The following is a 9558-nucleotide window of genomic DNA, read 5'->3' as shown; positions in this document are numbered from 1 at the left end:
GACCTGGACTCAGCAGATCCAGAGAGCTTCATGGCTCTTTCACATTAGGACATCTCTTGAAAGAGACACCTTCAGCCCAGAGCTATCATGACCCAGAGATACAAGTACTCACCTGCTTTAGTGTCTACTATAAGAATTAATGAACTCTGAAACAATATGCCATGTTAATGACATAGTTATTAAAAAGGAATACCTACTGAATTATGGGAAGCATTATATTCCAAATAAATTTCTATGACCAATTAATTCTTATATCCTCACCCACACCTATTACTTTTAAGTTAAAATGTTAATTCTTATAATAGTAGGTCAAACTGGCAGGAAGAACAAAAACATATATAGAGATTCTGCCCTTGAAAATATCCATCATCTTAAAAATTAAAGTAGAATTGTATCATCTTTTAAGAATTTTTATAGAAGCAGGTTTTAATAAAAACTATTCTAGGGACTTCCCTAGCGGTCCAGCGGTTAAGACTTCGCCTTCCAATGCAGAAGGTGCAGGTTCAATCCCTGGTTGGGGAGCTAAGGTCCCCCATGCCTCATGGCCAAAAAACCAAAACATAAAACAGAAACAATATTGTAACAAAGACTTAAAAATGATCCACATCAAAAAAAAATCTTTAAAAATAAAAACTATTCTAAAGATAATAGAGTCAAGATTTTGGAGTTTACCTAATTAATCTGACAGCTTCCAGCTCCTCGGCAGTTGGTAAAGAAGTCAACTTCAGAAAAACCATGTTGAACGTGCAATCATCCACAAGTGCTGCTGCCATCTTCACATCACTAATGATGACGGTGACTTTTGCTAAATCTGAAAAGAATTTCTGTACAATATCAGCCAGGTACTGAACAGTGACATCGCCAATTAATAAGAGGTCTATTTTTGCCTGAAAGAGAAGGAAAAAAGCAGAAGCATCACACAATTAATGTCTGGGCATAGAGAACATGCCGTCATGTATGAGAAGATAAATAAAGGTTACAAATAGCCAATGACTGACTACTCAGCTATACTGAAGGGTCAACTATAAGCATACCTCAAGGGCAGGAACTATTCATTTCATGTCCTTAGAACCTAGGGTAGTGAATGGATCTGAAAGTCATGCTATTTTTTAAAGTTCTGCCTACAAATACTATTCTACTGTGGTTTTCCTACAAGTTTCCATGTGGTTCCCTCCTTGTTATTTTTCAGTTTGGTTCTTAGATATTTTCCCGCAATGTCTCTTCCCACAGAATTTTATCAACGGCTTGTCAGGTTCCATAAGGAACCCTGTTAAAATTCTGATGACAGTTGCATTTATTTTAAAGATTAATTAGGGAATATAATTATGTATTACATCTCCCTATTTAGGAACTATGACTCAGAGAAATCAGATCTTATCTCCTTCAGTTTTATAGTTACTTGCACATAGATTTTGCAAGTGTCTTCACACATTGATTCCTAGATTTTTCAAGATTTCAGAGTCATTGTGAAGGGGATATAGTTCCTCACTATATTTTCTGATTGATTATAGCTGACATAGAGATGTACTGATTTCTGTATAAGGAATTTGTTCAAAGTACTTTTTGGTACTCTCCATTTAGTTCCAGTACTTTTTAGTTGATTCTTCTGAGTTTCCTAGATAGGTAATCATATGGTTTTCAAAAATGACATTTTTGTCCCCGTCTCCAGAATTTATTTATGCCTTTTACTTATTAACCTTAAAGCACTGGCTAGGACATTCAAAACAACGGTAAATTGCAGGAGTGAAGTGGGTATTCTTGCCTTGTTCCTGACTTTAGTGGGAATATTTCAAATGTTTTTACTACTACATGATACTGAAAGTCAATACCCTTTATCAAGTTAAAGAAGTTTCTTTCTATTTGGAAGCTAAGAATTTTAAATCTGAAATGGGTGTTAAAATTTACCAAATGCTTTTTCTGTATCAACATGATCACATTTTTTTTTCTCCTTTCATAGGTTAGGTAGTGAATTACATTCATAGATTTCCTAATGTCAAGCCATCATTGCATTACTGGGATAAACCCATACTTATTGCAAATAGATTCAGTTCATTCATATTATTTTAGATTTTTGCATCTATATTCATAAGTAAAACTGGATAAAATTTTGTTTTATTGTACTGACTTATCTGGTTTGGGTGTCAAGGTTACGCCAGCCTTGAAGCAACAGAAAGCTTCAAAATTATTCTACGGTCTTGAATATTTTATAAAACATATGAATTATTGGCTTCTTGAAGTTTAGGTAAAACTTGTCTGTGAAATCTGAGCCTGAAGTCATTTATAAAGGTAGGTTTTAGACTAACTTTTACAGTTCCTTAATGCTTACTAGTAAAATAAGTGTTCTACCTTTAAGTGTGGCTTATTCATATATTTTTAAAAATCCATTTCATTTCTTTTCAAATGTATTAATTTTTAAATTTATACAACATTTATTACTTGCATTGAGTTCATCTTGCTTGCTTTCCAACTACAGATTAAATTTATTTATTTTATTTATTTATTTTTGGCTACGTTGGGTCTTTGTTGCTGCGTGCAGGCTTTCTCTAGTTGCGGTGAGCGGGGTCTACTCTTTGTTGCCGTTCACGCGCTTCTCATTGTGGTGGCTTCTCTTGTTGCGGAGCACAGGCTCTAGGCACGTGGGCTTCAGTAGTTGTGGCCTGCAGGCTCTAGAGCGCAGGCTCAGTAGTTGTGGCGCACAGGCTTAGTTGCTCCGCGGCATGTGGGATCTTCCTGGACCAGGGCTCGAACCCATGTCCCCTGCATTGGCAGGCAGATTCTTAACCACTGTGCCACCAGGGAAGCCCCAACTAGAGATTAATATATAATTAAATTTTTTTCTATCTTCTTTTTCTGGTAATGCTTTATTAGAGACTGTAGAACTATGTGGTCCAATATGTGGTGATTTAAATTTATATTCATTACAATTAAAGTCTGAAATCAGTTCAGTCTCACCAGCCACATTTCAAGTGCTCAGTATCCACATATGGCAAGTGACTACCATTTCTGCATAATTATAGAAGAGTTTCATCATTGCAGAAAGTTCTATTGAATGATGCTGTCATCCAATTGGCACTTTGTTGTACCCTATAAATTCTGATATATTGTGGTCATGTTCATTCATTGCTAGTTTATATAATTTCAGTTTATATTCCCATATTAACCTAAGAGTTATATTAAACTCCTATATAAAGATGTTAATTTTCAAGTGGATAGTGTTTTGGTTTTTAAAATTTTTTTGGGCTATTGACTCATTTCTTATTTCAGTGCGTTGTCAACAGTGGATGCACACTATATGACTTCTACTTTTTAGAACTGGTTGATATTTTCTCTGTGACTTAATACACAATTTTTAATGTTCCATGGATACTTGAAAACAATGTGTACTTTCTGTTAGGCATACAGCCTCTACGTAGCTTTCAGACTGAACTTGCTCGTTGCTTTCTTATTTTAGGTCTACTTGATCTTTCATTTTAAGAGGTAGATATATAAAACCTGCCCTCTCTAATTACGCTTTGTCAATTTATCAATTTCTCTAACTATAGACTCTATAAATAAACTATGGATTAGGTACATAAAGGTTCATAACAATTTTATATATTCATATAAATATATAATAATACTTAATTTATACTATATAATGATCTACAATGTTTATGTGGTATGTATTAACATATAAATATCATATAATTATAGAGAAAAACTATATATAAAATATATCTTTGTCCTTTTTAATGCTTTTCACCTGAAATTTTATTTTTTTCTGATATACAGCACTTAGTTTTTTATACCTTTATTTTGAGGCTTTCTGTATCATTTTGATTTTGTATGAATTTTTAAAATAAAATATATTTGAATTTTTTAGGTTTCTTCCAATCTGAGATTTCAGTTTTTAATATAAGTAATTAATAAGTTTTTAATAAGTTATTACTTACATTAATGACATTAGCTAATGAACATTAAGTTAATCAATGTAATGTAATTAATTGTGAAACATTCATAACTTAACATGAAATGGTCTTATTCCCTTCGTTATTTCAAGTTTCCCATTTACCGTAATTCAGTTTCTTCTTTCCCACGCTTCCTGTTAGGCTGATCAAATTGTCCTTTTTCCCTCCTGCTGCTCCTACAATACTTTGGGAGTTAAACTCCTTATTTATGTTCTTTAAGTGGCATTAGGGCTCACAATTCAGTGCTAGCTTTATAGTCAAAATACTCCTACAAGTCAAAATCTGTTTGTCTCTGACCTTTGAAGATACTGGGCCATTTTCTTCTCACAACCAGAGCTGGTGATGAAAAGAAAAAGCTGCCTTATTTTTCTTTTAGTGCTTTTCTCTTATGCTGTAGATTCTGATCATTTCCTAGGATGTGTCTGGGGATGGACCTTACTCAGCCCACTTGGCATTCAGTGGATCTTTGGCTCTGGAAATTTCCTTCTATTATTTCTTTGATTATTTCCTCCTCTGTTGCCTTTGTCTATCCTTGGAAAGGATATCTTTAGGATGCGGGACATCCTAAATTAATCCTTCAAGTCTCAACTTCTGCAAGACTTTCTTAAGTTTATTGTTCATATCACCAGCTCAGCCTTTAGTCCTTCTAAAGACTTTTACAATTTCAGTTAATTTAACATGAATTGCTCATTTCTAAGACTTTTTTCTCTCTTTTGATAATTTATCATAACTGCTATTTTTAGGACATGATATCCCCTGTGAACATACAAATTAGAAATTTTAAGTTTTTTCTATCCCCTTTATAATCTGCCTCTGGAATAGTTGTCTGGTGATCCTTGGTTATCCGAACATAAATATGACTCAAGGACTCAGCTGACATGTATGAGCAGTTGCCCCTGCAGTTGGGGTGGTCTGCTTCCCCAGTCACTGTTTCTTCTAAACTGTGGGTTTGGTGTGAATGGTAGGGATGATGGAAGAAAGGCTGGAGAGCAAAGTGGCTGGGATCAGCTATTTGTCAAAATATAGGCAGGCTTTACGCTGAAAACCAGTCACTTTGGTTTATTTCCCTCCTGGGCAGAGCTGCCTTTCCTTTCACCCTTGTCAGTTGTAGAGGTCCGGAAACTACCAATACCAGGAGCCCGTGTCCCACGTAGAGTTCATTTTCTTTAGAAAGAGCAGTGCCTGGGTTTGATTCTCTGGTTAAAAGTCCCATCGCTCTGGCTGTAGTAGGAGTGAAGGGGGAGAGCCCAGGGGTGAAGAAATCCAGGGCCCCAGCTGGCCCAGGGGTTCTGCCCACAGCTAATTCTTTACTAGGGAAGCACCCTCAGGCCCATTTCATCTTTGCTTCTGCTAACATTCTGCCTGCACTATCACTAGAATTGTTTTACTGGGGCATTTCTTCTCTATGTCTTTTATGCTGTGTTGTTTTTCTTTTTTTTTCCCCACTTTTGTTTTGGTAGCAATTTGATCCCATCTGCTTTCTAAATTTCAAGCTTTCCTGTGGATTTTTTTTTTTAATGTTCAGAGAGAGCTACTTTGTTCAAACCAAGATCCCATTAAGGACTATGAGTGGCACATGATTGCTATGTCTCCTGGGACTTTTAATTTAGAATGCCCCTCACTTGTTTTTTCTTTTCAATGATATTTACTTGCTGAAGGTACGGGCACACTGTTAAGTATCTCCTGCCAGGGAGACTGGGGTGGCTGGAACGTTGACAGGTGTGCTTAATTCATCATTGCCAGCCAATCCTTCTCACCCACCCAACCCTATTTTAAACAGAACAAAAATTCAAACTCCTTAGCATGGCCTTTCATAGCCTAACATCAACCCATGTCACCAGCCTCCTGTCCTTCTACATTCTAAGAAGACAGCATAACACCTTCAAATGACCTTTGAAATTTGGAATTTCTGCAGTAGAGAGTATCAGGAACCTTCTAGAGTGTTTCCTTTTCATTTTATAAACTTTCCTCATTCCCAGTGGTACTTGGAGCAAGGCGGGACTCTAAACCGCTGTGACGCTTTTGAGTGAAGAGTGTTTGTGAATCTCTGCTACGGCACAGGATTTCTTCTAGACAATTACAACTGCCTTTGAAGCAAATGCCAAGCATTGAAACAGTCATTAACGAGTGGTCATAAAAGGAGTGATTATCTTTTTGTTTGTTTGTTTTGTTTTTTTGCGGTATGCGGCCCTCACTGTTCCGGCCTCTCCCGTTGTGGAGCACAGGCTCGGGACGCGCAGGCTCAGTGGCCATGGCTCATGGGCCCAGCCACGCCGCCACATGTGGGATCTTCCCGGACCGGGGCACGAACCCGTGTCCCCTGCATCGGCAGGCGGACTCTCAACCACTGTGCCACCAGGGAAGCCCCATCTTTTTGTTTTTTAATTAACCAGGTTAACTGAAGCAACCTATGAATGTCAAAAATAACCTCCTTCTACAGATGGGGTGACCATTTAATTTACCTTACAAACTGAGACATTTGAGAAAGGAGGTGCTATTAATAATTACACTAAAAAAAAAACCCATATAAACCAGGATATCCCGGGCTGTGAATCACTTGTAAACCTTTCTATTAGAAAAGTTTATTTTTTTTCCTTTAGAACCTCCTGCCACTTTTATGCATCTGCATAAATACGTGTGATGTCTATGTAGTCTTGCCATAGATATTTATTAAGCCCCTACAACAGGGCAGATGCTGTGCTGGGAATTCAAGGTGAACAGACAAGCTCTCTGCCCTCATGGGGCTTACATTCCAGGAGTCTTTTTTTTTTTTTTTTTTTTTCCTGCGGATAAGAAAGTATGGCTTTCAGTCCTTGGAACACAGGGAAAACAGTGGATGAGCCCCAGTTCTACCAAAGCTATTACTGATCCTCTTTTTAACAGTTTGATGCAGTGGGAAGAGGGCAAAGGCTTTCGACGTATGCAGAACGGCGTCTGCTACCTGTTCAGAGACTAACCAGCAGCTGAGTAAGATACTTATGTGATCCTCATCGGGGCGGGGTGGGGGGGGCAATAATACTTACATCATAAGACTGTTATAAGGAGTAATGTTTGTACAATGCCCTGTAGGTGGTAGTTATTGCCATGTGTTCTCAGGTAATACCAAACCCGAGTACAAAACCCATCAAATCAACCTGATGGGGAAGGGGAGATGGAGAGATAGAAATAAAAGGAAAATGTATCTATGTCAGGCAGTGAAAACAGCCCTAAAAATCAAACTGCTCTCTGCCTTACCTGAGCCACAGGGCTCGGGACACAGGGCCACCTGAGAAGCAAAGGTAAGTTTTGAACAACAGGCATCAGCTGCTAACTTGAGCCCTTTCCTGGATAGCACCTAGTGCTCCTGACCACATTCCCCTCAGAAGCCCAGTTCCCAAATTCTCCAGAATCGCTCAGCTAGTCTTGTGGAGAAAAGTCTAGAGCAAGCTTTGAAGGGCAGAACCCGGGTACTGGGGAGAAACTGAGGAGAGAGGGAAAGAGATCCGGAAAGGGATGAGAAAGCCAAGTATCACTCACCGGTCCTTCTGTGCTGGAATCAAAGGTTTTGCAATGCCTGGCAGCAGGACACAGAGGGGCAGGAAATAAAGCAGCTCTGCAAAGAACTGATTTGCTCTCCTGCCCAAGGCTTCCTCCCCTGACCCACAAAATCATCACACTAGGAATGTTCCTAATCAGACATATCAGAACACTGCCCTAGTCCACTATCCCCAAGTAATTCAAATTAACTGAATAGCTTCTAATCAACTTCAATTTGAATATTTATATAGTTAAAAATATCTTGTTGATGGTGTAATATGAGCACAGGTGATGAGAAGGATCCACAGATAAGAATAAAAGGAAGATGAATAAAAGGTTCTAGTACATTAGTCTCTGGAAAACTGCTTTTAGTACCTCTAAGATTTTCACCTGTGAGACCACGATTTGAACCAATGCTGGGCCTCCTTTGGTGGAAATTTTTTCCTATATGAATTGCTTACTGCACTCTTTTAACAAAAGCAATACATATTCATTGTGGAAGGTTGGAAAATTCAAAACAGTCTAAAGAGAAAATAAAAAGCATCGAAGTCCAGCACTCAGGGATAAACACTACTACACCTTGCTGCAGATCTGTGAAGTGTGGGCAGTTTTTACCAGACGACATCACCGTCACCAGTGCTCTTCATCCACTCTGATTTCTGAGATCGGGGGAAGAGGCAGGGCACTCCAGTCTCTGCCATTTTTAAAACACTGGATTTCCATTTGCAATCTGTGGCAGGCTAAACCCTTAATTAGTAACAGCAGGTGCTGAAGTGCTTAAAGCAAATCACTCCTACATTTTAGTGAGCTGTTATTTATGTCACTCTTATCACTGGGAGCAGCACTGACAACTAGCAGCAGCTGCAGGGCTGATGCCCTCACGGGGCAATTGTTGGCCTCCAGTTTCCCCAGGAGTCAAGGGATTTAAGCAGCTCTATCTGGAGAAACTGAGTGAGCTTCTCTCCCAGTGCAAACAAAAGGTTCAGTTGGGGCTTCAGACTCTTAAGGGTGGGAAGCCACAGTTATTTATGTACTACTCGATAATATTTTATTCATTGTTCCATTTTGTGCAGCTTTGCCTAATCCTGCACCCCCAAAATACTCTGAGTTTAAATAGGTGCCTCCATTTTTAAATAATTAAGAAAAACCTCTTAAACTCGGTCCACTCCAAGTGGTAGTGATTCGGTTCAGAACGCTTGTTCTTAAGGAGTGAGGAGATTTAAGTATGCAGAACATTCTCAGGGGTAACAAAACTTAAGCAGCGCAAAAGGTTTCCCTCTCACATTTATCGAGACGTGAAATACTCAGAAGAAAGCCAACACCAGGTCACCTTGCTTTCTGGGGTCGGTGGGGTTTTGTTTACGCTTCCTTCCTAGTGGGCTGCTTTCATTTTTATCGAAAACAGTCACCAATAAGGTGCGTCCAAAAGAGGCCAGGGGGCCTTTTGACTTCCGGGGAGGGTGGGCGGATGTGTGAAGAGGGCAGACGTGTTTTCCCGCCAACAGCACCGTCTCTACACACGTCTGCCTGTTTGAGGGTCAGCGCGGAGAGGGCAGTACAAGGACACGCTGGACGCCACGGCAGTGAGCACAGCGAAAAAAGGCACCTAGAGCTGTGCAGACAAGAGAGCTGAAGATCAACTTTTCCATATTCAATATGTTGAATAAACTTTCCTACACTCAAACTGAAAAGTGTGAAATCAACTTTCCTATATTCAGGCTGAAACCAAAGTTGTCACTCCCGTTTTTATCCGGCCACCAGTCCGAATATCTACCCTACGACGTCTTGCTCCCGCGCCGCCCCACCAACGGTCTGGGACCGGAAGATGGGTTTGGGTTGGCGAGAGTCAAGAGCTCGAGGGAGTGACTCTGTGACACAGTCCAGTTTTTTTTTCCTGCCCGCAGCTGGGGGGCGCCCGCCCCCGGCCCGCCCTTAAAGTGGCCCTGCAGCCAGCCGCTGCTTCGAGGGTCCCGGCTTCCGGGGGTGGGCATACCCGGGGGGATGGGGATGGACGGCCCCAAGGTGCCCTGCAAGTCCTAAGGAGACCCCGTCACTGGTGCACTGCCCACCCACAGTTCCATTCCACGTGACCCCG

General features: G+C 40.0%; 1 protein-coding gene across 1 annotated transcript in view; it reads right to left on the bottom strand.

Annotated features, from left to right (window-relative positions):
* Positions 1–828: 828 nt before the first annotated feature.
* The window catches only part of CCDC169 (coiled-coil domain containing 169), a 58369-nt gene continuing 49639 nt past the window's right edge, over positions 829–9558 (bottom strand). Inside the window, exon 11 of the mRNA XM_024755620.1 lies at positions 829–887. The gene's annotated coding sequence lies outside the window, so the exon portion shown is untranslated. The remainder of the gene's footprint in view (positions 888–9558) is intronic.

The sequence above is a fragment of the Neophocaena asiaeorientalis genome, unplaced genomic scaffold (genome assembly GCF_003031525.2).
Source record: "Neophocaena asiaeorientalis asiaeorientalis breed wild unplaced genomic scaffold, Neophocaena_asiaeorientalis_V1.1 scaffold59, whole genome shotgun sequence".
Classification (NCBI taxonomy): Eukaryota; Metazoa; Chordata; class Mammalia; order Artiodactyla; family Phocoenidae; genus Neophocaena; species Neophocaena asiaeorientalis.
Note: the sequence above shows the minus strand (reverse complement) of the source record. Positions and strands in the feature narration are given on the sequence as shown.